Source organism: Mytilus edulis, chromosome 14, assembly GCF_963676685.1.
Source record: "Mytilus edulis chromosome 14, xbMytEdul2.2, whole genome shotgun sequence".
NCBI classification, from domain to species: Eukaryota; Metazoa; Mollusca; class Bivalvia; order Mytilida; family Mytilidae; genus Mytilus; species Mytilus edulis.
The window spans coordinates 8,167,300-8,181,874 of record NC_092357.1 but is presented as its reverse complement, the minus strand read 5'-3'; the positions used below and the strand labels follow the sequence as shown (position 1 = coordinate 8,181,874).

At 32.4% G+C, this 14,575-nt stretch overlaps 1 long non-coding RNA gene across 1 annotated transcript; it reads right to left on the bottom strand.

Annotated features, from left to right (window-relative positions):
• Positions 1-10,214: 10,214 nt before the first annotated feature.
• On the bottom strand, positions 10,215-14,256 carry LOC139503217 (uncharacterized). Its single transcript, XR_011659067.1, has 2 exons — positions 13,387-14,256; positions 10,215-11,725 (listed from the first exon to the last, which is right to left on the bottom strand). It is a non-coding gene; the product is annotated as an uncharacterized lncRNA (long non-coding RNA).
• Positions 14,257-14,575: the final 319 nt, after the last annotated feature.

The following is a 14,575-nucleotide window of genomic DNA, read 5'->3' as shown; positions in this document are numbered from 1 at the left end:
ATAAAGACCGTGGCTAATTATCATGCATCTTCCATATCTGCCTGTCAATCAGTCATATGTAACTCCTCCTTTTTTTCTCTTTCAATTTATGTCCGCTTGTTGGTATTTGTAATTTAAAGGTTGAAATGACGTACTGTTTTCTTCCTTTTCGACGGAAATGTCTTCCGTTCTGACAGAATTTATTCCCCTGTTATATGTTTAGCTCACCGAGCCAAAAGGGTCAAGTGAGCTTTTCTCATCACCAGACATACGTCGTTTGACATCGTCATCCGTTATAAATCATTTTCTTTTAAACTTGTAGGCTGAATTTATCTTTTTTTTATTTTAAATATCGGACGTCTTCTTGTCGTAATTATTGCCCTTTAGTGATGTGTATACCAATTGTTTTCATTGTTTTTTGTCACGATATAACTCGTTCATAGTCATTTTTATACGACCGCAAAAATTGAAAATTTTTTGGTCGTATATTGGTATCACGTTGGCGTCGTCGTCTGCGTCATCGTCGTCGTCGTCGTCCGAATACTTTTAGTTTTCGCACTCTAACTTTAGTGAAAGTGAATAGAAATCTATGAAATTTTAACACAAGGTTTATGACCACAAAAGGAAGGTTGGGATTGGTTTTAGGAGTTTTGGTCCCAACATTTTAGGAATTAGGGGCCAAAAAGGGCCCAAATAAGCATTTTTTTGGTTTTCGCACTATAACTTTAGTTGAAGTAAAAAGAAATCTATGAAATTTTGACACAAGGTTTATGACCACAAAAAGAAGGTTGGGATTGATTTTGGGAGTTTTGGTTCCAACAGTTTAGGAGTTAGGGGCCAAAAAAGGGTCCAAATAAGCATTATTCTTGGTTTTCGCACAATAACTTTAGTATAAGTAAATAGAAATCAATGAAATTTAAACACAAGGTTTATGACCACAAAAGAAGGTTGAGATTGATTTTGGGAGTTGAGGTCCCAACAGTTTAGGAATTAGGGGCCAAAAAGGGGCCCAAATAAGCATTATTCTTGGTTTTTGCACCATAACTTTAGTATAAGTAAATAGAAATCTATTAAATTTAAACACAAGGTTTATGACCATAAAAGAAAGGTTGGGTTTGATTTTGGGAGTTTTGGTCTCAACAGTTTAGGAATAAGGGGCCCAAAGGGTCCAAAATTGAACTTTTTGTTTGATTTCATCAAAAATTTAATAATTGGGGTTCTTTGATATGCCGAATCTAACTGTGTATGTAGATTCTTAATTTTTGGTCCCGTTTTCAAATTGGTCTACATTAAGGTCCAAAGGGTTCAAAAGTTAACTTAGTTTGATTTTAACAAAAATTGAATCCTTGGGGTTCTTTGATATGCTGAATCTAAAAATGTACTTAGATTTTTGATTATTGGCCTAGTTTTCAAGTTGGTCCAAATCGGGGTCCAAAATTAAACTGTGTTTGATTTCATCAAAAATTGAATAATTGGGGTTCTTTGATATGACAAATCTAACTGTGTATGTAGATTCTTAATTTTTCGTCCCGTTTTCAAATTGGTCTACATTAAAGTCCAAAGGGTCCAAAAAAACAAAAATTGAATTCTTGGGCTTTTTTGATATGCTGAATCTAAACATGTACTTAGATTTTTTATTATGGGCCCAGTTTTCAAGTTGGTTCAAATCAGGATCCAAAGCTATTATATTAAGTATTGTGCAATAGCATGAAATTTTTAATTGCACAGTATTCAGCAATAGCAAGAAATCTCCAATTGCACAGTATTGTGCAATAGCAAGAAATTTTCAATTGCACAGTATTGTGCAATAGCAAGAAATCTTCAATTGCACAGTATTGTGCAACAGCAAATATTTTCAATTGCACAGTATTGCGCAATAGCAAGAAATATCTAATTGCACAATATTGTGCAATAGCAAGAAATGTTCAATTGGAGTTATCTTTCTTTGTCCAGAATAGTAGTTGAATCAACTTAAATCATTGTTTTATACAATATATATTCACTTTTACTACCAACTGATAAATTAAAACAATCTTTACCATTCAGTGATAATATTTTACATTTCAATATTTTAAAATGTACTCATGTAGAAAATATTATTTATAGATAAAGGGGTGTGGTATGAGTGCCAATGAGACATGTAACTCTCCATCCAATGAGCAATGTATAAAAGTAAACAATTATAGGTCAAAGTATGGACTTCCGCTTGGAGCCTTTGCTCACACCGAACAACAATCTATAAAGGGCTCCATATTTTATTCATTTCATGATATTTTTTCGAGGCTGGAAAAGAGAGGGGCGTAAGATACCAGACGAACAGTCAAACTCATAGATCGAAAATAAACTGACAACGCCATGGCTAATAAATTAAAAGACAAAGAGACAACTAATAGTACAAAAGACACAACAAGGAAACTAAACTAACATAGAATTGATGGTTGTTTCGAAAGGGGTCAGGTATTTAGCATTCGCTAAACGTGAATCAAATGTGCACAGGGACACTATGTATCGTTAGACGGACTAAACAGGTCCTTGGTCTAGTTGTGAAACACCGGATAACGGATATTAAAAATCAAAACGATGTTGAATTCTTGTATGATACCACCTAAAAATAACACACAGACGTTGCAACAAATTAGTGAAAATAGCGGTGGCACGCCCACGAGTGGCTTTTGAACGACATACAGTAGTGACGAATATTCACACGTGAAGATGTATACGTGAATGAAGCATATACATGTGAGTTTAAAGGAGGGACAAAAAGATAGAAAGGCGTTTATTGCTCTTTACCAAAGCAATGGAGGCTTTCTAGACGGGAGCACCGTATAGAATAAAATGCCAATATTTTTCATCGTATTTCAAATTTATACGACCGACTGCTTGGATTGATCGAATCCTAAAAATTACGAATAAAGAAAATTTGGGTAAAACTGGTGAAAATTTGACATGCGAGGAATGAAAAAAGGCGAATTAAAATGGATTTAATTTCTACAATAGGCACACTTTTGCGATATTGAAAGTGCAATATACAACAACAAAAACCAGAAAATTTACAGAATCAAATTGTGCCTGTATTCTTGCACTATTCAACAATGCAGATCTGATTAGAGCAACCAAAACACCTATTTATCTTCCACTTGAGGAAGACTTCACGTATTTGATATCGAAAAGAGAGGCGAAAGATACCAGAGGAACATTCACAATCATAAGTCAAAAATAAACTGATAACGCCTTGCTTAATTAAATAAAAGACTGACAGACAAACAATACTACCGAGAACACTACATGGAAAACTAGACAGAGCAATACGATCCCCACCAAAAACCGGAGCTAATCTCAGGTGCTCCGAAAGTTATCAGATCCTGTTCTATATGTTGCAACCATCGTGTTGCTTCTGTAAGGGAAACAAACGGTAATAAGTCTGAAACGGAAGGTCACATTCGGGCAAAGAGAACGGAAGCTTAGTTAGATCATTAGAAACATATTCACTATCATATGTAAAACTAATATAACAGAACGTGCTTACTTCTTTTTTTTTCTTTCTAGAAGCTCTTTTTATGAAGGCAGACTCATATGAGTAAAGAAACAAGTCGGCAAAAAAAAAGGAGCACAGTTGGTTCTTGCGGAATGCCTTTTGTTTGTTAAAAAACACATCCTCCAAACGTAACAAATATGTAGTCAATGAGGAAATCAAGTATTTGGAAAATGTCAGTTTCAGAGAAAATTTTGTTTGGATCAAAATGATATCTTACAAATCAAGATTGATCCCTTTCTAAGACTTATGAAACACAAGTCCATAAGTTGAGTACAACATGTGTATAATTACTTTCTTTCTTCTAAAATGTTTTTCTACACTTAGGTAGCTATGCTTAAGATGATCCTCGTTAATAAAAAAAAACCAACAACATTGAATCTGTAAAGACTAAGCGATGGAAAAAATAATGTATTTCTTATGACTGGTGCATGTTGCATTACTGAAGCATTGACAAAAACTACAATTAAGATTGGAATATTGTTCCAAGAAATAACAGATACACTATTTACCTGTAGTAGTTAAATATTTTATATCTTTGATCTCGATGAAATTCTAATGGATGCACGCTTAAATGTTATCTTTCTTAGCTAACGCATACAGTTTACTTTGAGATGACCCCCCGTCCCATAAGACTGACTTCAGAATAGTGGAATAATAGAAGTAATGTCACTAAAGGTCTTCTTTCTGGACTGCATATATTACAGGACCTACCTATGTATGTATTGTTAATTTGTATTGATGAAATATTTGACACTGGCCTCTTTACTGGCAAAAGATTGAAACTCTAGTATATACATATCTGCTTTTCACAACCATTACAAATGAACACTCAACGAATGGCTGTGATTTGTATCATTGGTTGTTAGACAGTATGATATTTAATTGAGAAATATACATTTAGCAGAACTTGGAAAACACAAGGAAATTAGGTCCTCAATACTCTTCAACTTTTAACTTTATTTGGTCTTTTTAATTTTTCAAGCGTCACTAATGAAATATTTGAAGACCCGCGTCTGTAACAATACAATTATCTACATGACCGTGTGATGAGTTTATCTATATCGATACGTAGATCAAGGTTAAACATGTAAAAGAAAATTTTCAGTTACAAACAATTATATACATGTATAAAAAAATATATATATATATATATATCCCGTGTAGTTAAAATATAAATGAGTTGTAACTTCCTTGTGCATATTGTTTGTTTAGTTTTTTAAAATATTACAAAATGTACAAGTAGATTCATGTGATTTTTAGTATTTTTTATGTTGTTTACTCAATTATTGTTTTCCTTGTATTTAAGAATCTAGGTTTTAAAGCTAAATTCCTTGAGTTTCCATCTCGAACCAGGGATAACGCCCTTATTTTTAAAACACGGGTCATAAGGATGTAGGCCCTAGTGTGGACAGTGTGTTACTTGACAATTTTTTTTTATACCCCTTCCAAATGAATTTCTCCATGTTTTATGCCTCATATAATAAGTCAAGGGATGAAATGACACTGTCAAAAAATTTGAATAATGAATTTTAAAGTAAAGTAGTGATTTGGTTCAGTTGAAAAAGGTTAACAATTAGCACTTCGGAAGCAGTTAAAAGATTTCAAGACCCCCTTAACATAAACTTGCCAACATTTTGAGTTAGAACCGATAAAGTTTTCTATAATTTTGATATAATTTGTCCCAAAAGTAATACAACACACTGTAAAAAAAAATTTAGAAAGTGCAGATGTGATTTTTTTAATTTGGGTTTATTGTCTAAACGAAATGCACGACGAAATAATTGTGGTCTCGGACCAGGAAGAATACGTTTATTCTTCAGTCAATATGTTAGTGTAGACTAAATATAGAATTTAAAGGTTTATTGTCTAAACGAAATGCACTACGAAATAATTGTGGTCTCGGACCAGGTAGAATATGTGTATTCTTCAGTCAATGTGCTAGTGTAGACTAAATATAGAATTTAAATAAAGGCAACAGTAGTGTACCGCTGTTCAAACTCATAAATCCATAGACAAAAAAAAATCGGGGTAACAAACTAAAACTGAGGGAAACGCATTAACTATAAGAGGAGAACAACGACACAACACTACAATGTAACACACACAGAAACGGACCAAGCATCAGACAAAATTCCACGAGAATAACAAATATAACATCAAAACCAAATACATGAATTTGGGATAGACAAGTACCGTGACACGTCTTATCGCAATGTGAATTTACACTAAAAAATAAGAGAAAACAAACGACGCAACGTTAAAATGTAACACACACAGAAACGAACTATTATATAACAATGGCCATATTCCTGACTTGGTACAGGACATTTTTAATAGAAAAAATGGTTGGTTGAACCTGGTTTTGTGGCATGCCAAACCTCCCTCTTTTATAGCCATGTGAAATATAACATTAAAATGACAACTCAACACCACAGGACTACAATATAAATAAATTGGAGAACACAATTGACAAAGAAACACACGAACAACAGCCAACAAAAGGCAACACATTCAAAATTTCAATACGCCAGAAGTGCATTTTGTCCACATAAGATCTACTAGTGACGCCCAGATACAAAAGTTTGAAAGCCGAAACAAGCACAAAGTCGAACAGCATCGAGGAACAAAAGATCAAAAAAGTTTTGCCAAAAACGGCCAGGGTTTTCTGTTAGTTACCAGAACATCCCTATTATTTAGAATAATTTATACTTTTGCAAACAGTAAAATTACTATACAAAAGATGTACATGATAAAACTGAAGTATTAACCAATAAAAGTTTTATAAGTTATTTGAGCTTAAGCACAATCATGTGGTTGCTATTATTTATTTATTGTTGGTGACTTTACGTCCAACGGCAAATATTTGATGCATGTTCAGGACAAAAATCCAATAATACATACATACAATAGGTAGGTCCTGTAATATAGACAGCTCTGGATGAAGGTTTGAGACTAGACTGTCACTAAGAAATACGGCTTTAGTGGGTATGGCCAGAACATTTTGCCTTACAACTGGCCAACTAAGCCCCCCTCCCCCCCCCCGAAGAGTTAAATGTTAAAGAGATCTTGCCGTTCTAAAGAGCGTGAAATTCTTTCTTTGAGGGGCATCATACTTCCTGCCAATTCCAACCGGAGGTGGCTGCGTACATCCCGCACTGTCAAACAGACGCTCGATATTGACTTTATTATACTGCCAATTAAAAGAAGACCTGTAGTGACCATATTTTAAACCATGAGTCACCATTTGGCGCACATCGAAAGATTTAATGGTATATGCGGGGTTTTGTTAAAGAAAAAACAATCTGCATTGTATATGCGACTATCATAAGTCAGGAATATGTAGTGCAGATGTTAGTGGTTGTTGGTTGTTGCTGTTTAACCTATCTGTTTTCGTTTATTGTTTGGTATAGTGTGTTCTTCTTCTTGTGTTCTTTTATCCTAGGTCAGGGGAGGGTTTGGTACCATCTTACTAGTTGAAACCTTCTGTATTTGTTTGTAACTGTCCTGAGTTAGGAGCTCGTTGGTCAGTTCTAGTCATTTGTAGATGTGGTTCAGGAACGTTCTCGTATCTTTTTTATATAAAGATATTATATCATTGGTTATCCTATTTGAATTGTTTTACAATAGTAGTTTTGATAATAAACAACATAAATTTGGCACCTTTATAGCTTGCTGTAAGGTGTGACCCATGGATCCGTGCTTAATGCAGTTCTGTGACCTATTATTGTTCACATTTTACACATGGAGACTTATTAGAAATAGAGAGTTTCCTCAAATGTTTAACCCCGCCTATTATTTGCACCTGTCTTAATTCAGGAGCCTCTGTTCTTTTTGCTCATTTACATATTTTCAAGTTTAGTATGTTGTCCATTACCACTGAACTAGTACACATTTTTGGCTAGGAGTCAGCTGAAGCATGCCTCTGGATGCGCGATTTCCTCACTGAGTCGAATACCCATTGGATGCATTCGGCTGTTTTCTGCTCTTTGGTCGGGTTATTGTCTCTTTGATAATTTCCTCATTTCTCCAGTCTAAACTTTATATCCCCTTATCAGTATATATTATATGTCTTGGCTTAACTTGAAAAATATATTCAATTTGACAAGGTTTACAATGTCAAGTTGAATTAAGAATGAACATACCGTTTATTCCGTTTGATTGCTTAAAACACAACAAATATCATACTTGTATGCAATCATTAATGACGCAATAATGTTGGAAATGAACACACTACTCTGATCTAGAGCATAACTATTTCGCAATATCAGGAAGGTTTTGATTTTTTCCTATCCGTAAACGAAGGCCTCAACTATTCATAATTGACCAACTTTTTTCCTAACAATACAATTAAGTTCCTGTTTTGCATGATATATATTTTGAAATAAAAAAAAAAAATTTTGATAGTAAAAAAAAAAATAAAAAAATCTGTAATTTTCAATAAAAAAAAATGTGAGTGGATACAGTCTAATTCAACAAACGGATACCACTGTGATATCTTGCATTCATGATCTAACCTTTCCTGGTCATATATCCAATTCTATTTAGGTTTATTGTTATAAGTAGACTCTTAAAAGAATACGTCAAAGCCTACTTGTTGGACGCTCAATAATCCATAAAAGAAGATGTAGTATTAGTGCCACTGAGAGTACACTCCACTCAAATCCCTTGGTTTATTAAAAAAAAATGTCTCTAAGTCATATGCATCTCAATGATATCTTTTTTTCCACAAAATACGAAGAACTTAACAGGTAATTTGTTGAAGAATTTTACCAGTTATATATGTTATACAGGTTTTTAAATACTTTTTTCGGATTATATAGCAAGTTAAGGTTAATGACCCCTTCCATTATACTGTGTATTATGAATTATGGAATTTCCAAGTGTAATAATATAAAAAAGAGCTCAAATACTGAAAATAACGAGACAAATCAAGATGTATATTTTTATATTCATAAAAAGGAAATGTCTTTTACAGAAATTCTATAATCAGTAAAAGCTGCAAATGCCAGTTTTAAAGTCTTTTGTATAAGGCACTTTAGATATGAACCTCAACCTTCAGAAATGAATTACGTGATTTATATAGTATTAAACCCTTGTAATAATAAACAACATTGACTTAAAAATACCGAATCCCATGGAAAATTCAAAGAGGACATTATATTGTCAATGAGCAAAATCAAAGGCTAAAACACATTAAACAGACAACATCTGGTATACATGGTATATATACATGATATATTTTGCAAAAAACAAATATCTATTAGTTCATTAGAACATAATTTATCTATTTATCAATACCAGCGCGGGATATTTGTTTGTAGTTCTACTAAGTGAAACAACGTAAAGTGTGGTTTTAATCTGATTGTTATATACATTAATCAGATTATTAATTATCGTTTGGATATTTTACGTAGTCATTTCAAGGCCTTTAAAATCTAGCTATGCGGTTTGGTTTCGTTCATTGCAGAAGGTTTTATAGTTTAACTTCTACGTCAATCTGTTCTCTTGTGAAACGTTGTCTTTCTGACAATTGTTCTTTCTCTTTTTTTTATGTTAACTCTGTATATATGATAGTCATATTTCACTTCTTGTCATGATAACAGATTTTCTTAGTTCCGGAACCGATGAAGTGAAATTTTCAAACCTTGAGTTCGTGTATCTCAAATGGAGACCGAAATGTTGTTTTTTTTTTAATCATGATTGATTGCTCATTCCATTCATGTATTCAACAGCTGAGAATTAATTATTTTTTTGAAGCCTTTTGTAAACATTTTTATGAAGAACACATTTTTTAGAACTTAAGGATTTGATGTTTGTAGGCGAAAAACGTAACTTTACATCATTTAAATATGTTTTTTTTTTAATTATTATCAGATCCGCTCAATGTGTCTTTATCAGTAACGCTTGATTCAAAACAGTTCGAAAGTAAATAAACACTAAACTATCTTTGCTTGTCATATAAGATGTGTACTTTAAACAAAGAAAACTGTCTTCCTGGTTTAACAATTCATTATTATGTATTCATTACTCCTCTAAGTATCCAATAAGTAATCTCTGACGCATTTTTTTAAAGTCTATTTAACATCAAATTTAATAAACCTGTATAGTACTTAATACAAATGTATGAACAGGAAACGTAAGATCATTTGGGCAAGATATGTTAAGTGGTATAATGTCCTTGAAAAGGATTGCACCATCAATTGAAAATCACAGTTTTTTTAAAACCTTTTTTGATAACTATTGAATATTTCTCTTTTTTATTTCAAAATGTGGACAATGTAATACAAGGAAATAATTGTATTGCTGAAGAGAGAGTTGTTAAAAGACATGGGGCTATCTTTTATTGTAAGGCAAAAAACAAATCTTCCTTCAAGTGCTAAAACGGTTAAGAAATGGGTTTACATTTTATGTTGCGCATTTATAGTTTTTTCAATTTTGTAGCGTCATTAAATAATTGCAAATAACCACAGGATGATGATGTTTATGTAATAAGTAATTGTGTGGCAAGCAATGCATGGACATCCTTTGGTATCTGTTGAGGAGTTTTCTTATTACCCAAATATACTTGTACCACATATTTTATTTTGTATTTTTTTTTGTTTGACACCTTGGCATTGTAAGTCTTGTCAAATTCAATATATTTTTTTTTTTTTTTTTTTTAAATCATGATTAATTGATTCACTATATAAGAGCATGACATATTCCAGAAATTTTATTAACAGGAAATCTACTGGTATGTGATTGTGTGGCAAATATAAATTTTTAATACACAATTAAAAAATCAGAGTTTTGAGGTTATCTAAAAATAAAATAATTCAAACTATTTACAAATGAGTGTAAAGAAATGAGCTGATTCTAAAAGCAATTAATATGTGTGAAGACCGATATATTTGTCCATCCTACTCATTCGCTTTACATTTTCTGTCCTCTTTTTTTTCAGCAGTTCGGAAAACGCAAGCGGTTTATTGACAATTATCTAGAGAGCTCAGTTTAAAAATAACCATTCAATTATCGACCACTTATGTTTTGTAACCTCTCTTTTTCCATTCACAGCTTATCAAATTGTTTAAATTTTCTCCTTGTGTATTAAAACTTTGACATCTTTTTCCTTAAGTTGTCTGATAGAATCTAATTTGTGTTATTTTTTTCGCATAACAAGTTTTCTCATCATCATATCGGACAGTTTTGTCTCTTCAGATTTAGATTTCCCGGTTATTGTCTGGTACGAATGTCTAGAAACTGAATCGTTCGGTATTTAGATTAATCCCTTCAGTCTACATCTTGTTTGTAGTAACATGCAAATTAATTTTCAGTAGGAAAGTTAATAAAAGACTTTCATGTCTGAACTTGTATAAAACTTTTCAGAAAATAATATCGAAAAAGTTAAAACTGCAGGCGTGGTCATTGCATCAGATTAAGAACTGTTGAATTTCACTTTTTTATCATTTCTAGAAGATTCAGGAAACGTATCGCATACATCACCTTCATGTGTATGCATGGTGTGGGCTCCTTCGTCAACGCTGAGGAACATCATAAATTATCTGTATCTCGTTCAATATTCGCATGTCATGTCAATAGTGTGATACCAATATCACTTCGATCTGATCTCGGTACTATATCTCTCAATATGGACGTTGCCCTGAGATGTGACGGAAACATAGACATTCTTCCTCATGATACTTCCGATATAGTCCAACTGTTAATGTAATGTTGGCTCTGGTGGTATTTTTGTCTCATAGCCAATCATACCACATCTTCTTCGTTTTACGATAGTAAAATAGTTGTAAAAACAGCTCCTATAACAGTGAAAATATAACTTATATAAGAGAGATTTGCAACAGATGCGTTTGTCCTGCTTCCAATATTAGAATGGTTCACAGATAAGACTGAATTTTTAGTTGTAACGAGTTTTTCTCTTATGCTCATAAAATGTTGTAACGTAGTATTAACTTTTGTTGCGTCAACGAAGGTCCTAGGGGTAGATATCCACTGTCTCTTTGTCTTTGAAGACGAAATGAAAGGCTTAGTGGTAAATCTTGTTACTAAAATAGTTTTGGTAGCTTGTTTGTTAAGGTGCATGTCTAGTTCGCTCATTTTCCATACATTGTTTGGTAATTTGTGAACATTTCTATCCTTAAAATCCAATGGTTTCTGTTGTACTGAGGACACTGTTACCAATAGTATGTAAATGACCAGGTTAACCATGATTTCCTACAATCAATTTAAATACTGATCATCAATATAGTTATTGCATTGATCATATTAATTTGTATTACAAACAAAACATCAATCTTTATTCATATAATAGAAAAACAAAAGAGATCGGGTATCCATCATGTCCATGTATCCTCGACATAAGTATAGCCATAGCTATCAGAACACATACAAAAAACAAAGGAACAGCGCTTCATATGACAGTCACATTGATACCCTGATCACTGCAAGTTTAAAGCAACATTTAGCAACGGATTTTGTAGATTATTCTACGTGGAACAATAGGTAGGAGGTATTTTAAGGTTTAAACAATCGTCATTCTCATTCCAAAAAACTTTGCCATTCTTTTGCCGATTTGGGTCCTTATTCATATGAGACTGACTTGATACAAAAACATTTTAGGAAGAAACGAAATTAGTTAGCAGTATTCTCAACCCTCCTTGGTGCTATATAAGTTATATTCTCTAGCTAAATGATTTAAAATCTTGGTGATTATGTCGAATGCATATATCCCATCGAATTTTAGAAAAAGGATACAACAGATACAGTTCAAACTGCCTCATATCTTGACTTACGTTTAGAAAATGATAATTAGTGTCGGTTAAAACAAAAGTTTTATTACAAAAGAGATGTGTTGATCTTCCCAATTGTGAACTATCTATTTCTATGTATCAACATTCTAGCAGCGCCTGCTTATGGGTTATATCAACAGTTGATATAATATTCCTCGTCTTTTATTTCATATAATGATTTCATTGATAGAAATATGCTATTTAACATAGATTTCTAAGTGGTGAAGCTAAAATTGTCCCTTCGTATGTTTTGCAGACGCACCAACGAATCGAATAAACGTTATGGCATATCCGTTTCACAGATGATAGCGAACATGTTCTGCTTATTATTAATACCATCCCATTCCCTGTTACCGAATGTGACCAAAATATTCAAAATTAATATTAGACCTTAAACCTAGAAACATTTATCTTGTTCGCACATCGCAATAGATTCATTCATAATTAGTCAATATTTTTTATAGATGACTCTGTATGCGTCACAGGAAACCATTGTATTTCATTATTGAAGGAATGACTGTAATATTTTTTCTGTCTATGAAAAAATAACATAACGAATTTGATGCACACTGAATAACGCGCGTAGCGGGTTATTTAACATTGTGCACCACATTTTTCTGTTATTTCGAATAGACAGAAAGAAATATTACAGTCTTATAATTTAATTCCAAATTCCATTTTAAACCGTAGAAAACCATGAAAAAACGTTGATGACATCACGGTCACATGACTTACTTATGTCTATGGGCTGATAACAAAATAACGTCAGCCAATCAGAAGATCCAAAATTAAATTATATAAACATGGTTGTGTCTTACTTTTGTTTATTAATAAAAAAATTAAGTTGATAAAGATAGTAGCGTATTATGCTGGCGTATTTGCTCTTATATTGAACATCCTTTCTTGTAAATTTAATCAATATATATAGATAAGTGCGTACTACTGGGCTGGTGTAACCCTCGGCCAAATAAATCTCCACAAGCAGTGGCATCGACCCGGTGGTTGTAAATAAACTCATCCTAGATACCAGGATTTAAATTTTATGACATACATTTAATTAAAACCATCTTAAAATGTTTTACCTACCACGAAATGCGTCTTTCCGTGTCTGTTCTTTTTTTTATTATTATTACGAATGATCCAATGAAAATAATATGCTCTTATAGCGTATTAAAAATTTCCATTCACATCTTCTATTAATAGATTAATATTTCCCCATTGCTATTAATATAGTATAGTCGTACGATTTTTAGATCGCGCCTTTGATGTCATCGATTATTTTTAGAGTATATATTGTATACCACCATAATCTTATTGCAAATTAATTCATGGAACCTATAGAGTTTTGTGAGAAATTTACACATAGCCTCGGCCATGTGTAAGTTTACAACGAATCTTTTTGATTCCAAAGGAACAAATACGGTCAATCCTTAACCTGAAGCGGAGATAGGTATTTCGTGTGTGTTTGGTTGTTTTAACCCTTACTCCCTATTAAATAACTAAAACTTTCCAATAAATATATAGCCCGCACGAAAAAATGTTTTCTTAAATAACCGCTAGAAATATCTTTAACTGTTTTAACATTTCTACGCTTGTATCTTGTACGATACCGTCACATTCATAGTTTACATTTTGTAACGAAATAGCCACCATGTTAACTAGCTGATAAAAGTAAGAATGCGAATAGTAAAATAGAATAAAAAATGTAACAACAGCGGTATCTATCTCAAAACTCCATGTTCATTCAACATCATCTGATTTGGAAAATTCACAGAGCGAAAAACCTTTCAGCTTTTAAGTTTTCATTTGTATCAGTGAGGTTTTGAAATGACTTAAATGCACCAATACTATGTTGTCTCTGTGACACATTCCCTATTTCCATTCTCAACTTGTTATCCAAATTATCAGTATGTATACTATGTCTTGGCTTAACTTGAAAAATATATTGAATTTTACTAGGTTTACAATACAAAGTTATACTCGGAATGAACAAAACGTAAATTCCATGTAATTGGCTGAAACACACAAATTATCATACTATACAATAATGACGCAATAATGTTTAACACATTTGAGCACACTACATTTATCTATTGCATTACCATTTCGAAATATAAGGAAGGTTTTGATTTAATTTTTTATTATTGACGAACTATTTTTAGAACAATGCAATAAGTTTCCTTATTATATTTATATTGAAATAAAAAATAAATTAAGGAAACAAATTAATTTTTTATAACTTTTTCCATGAATCATGTTAATGATGCAGCCCTAT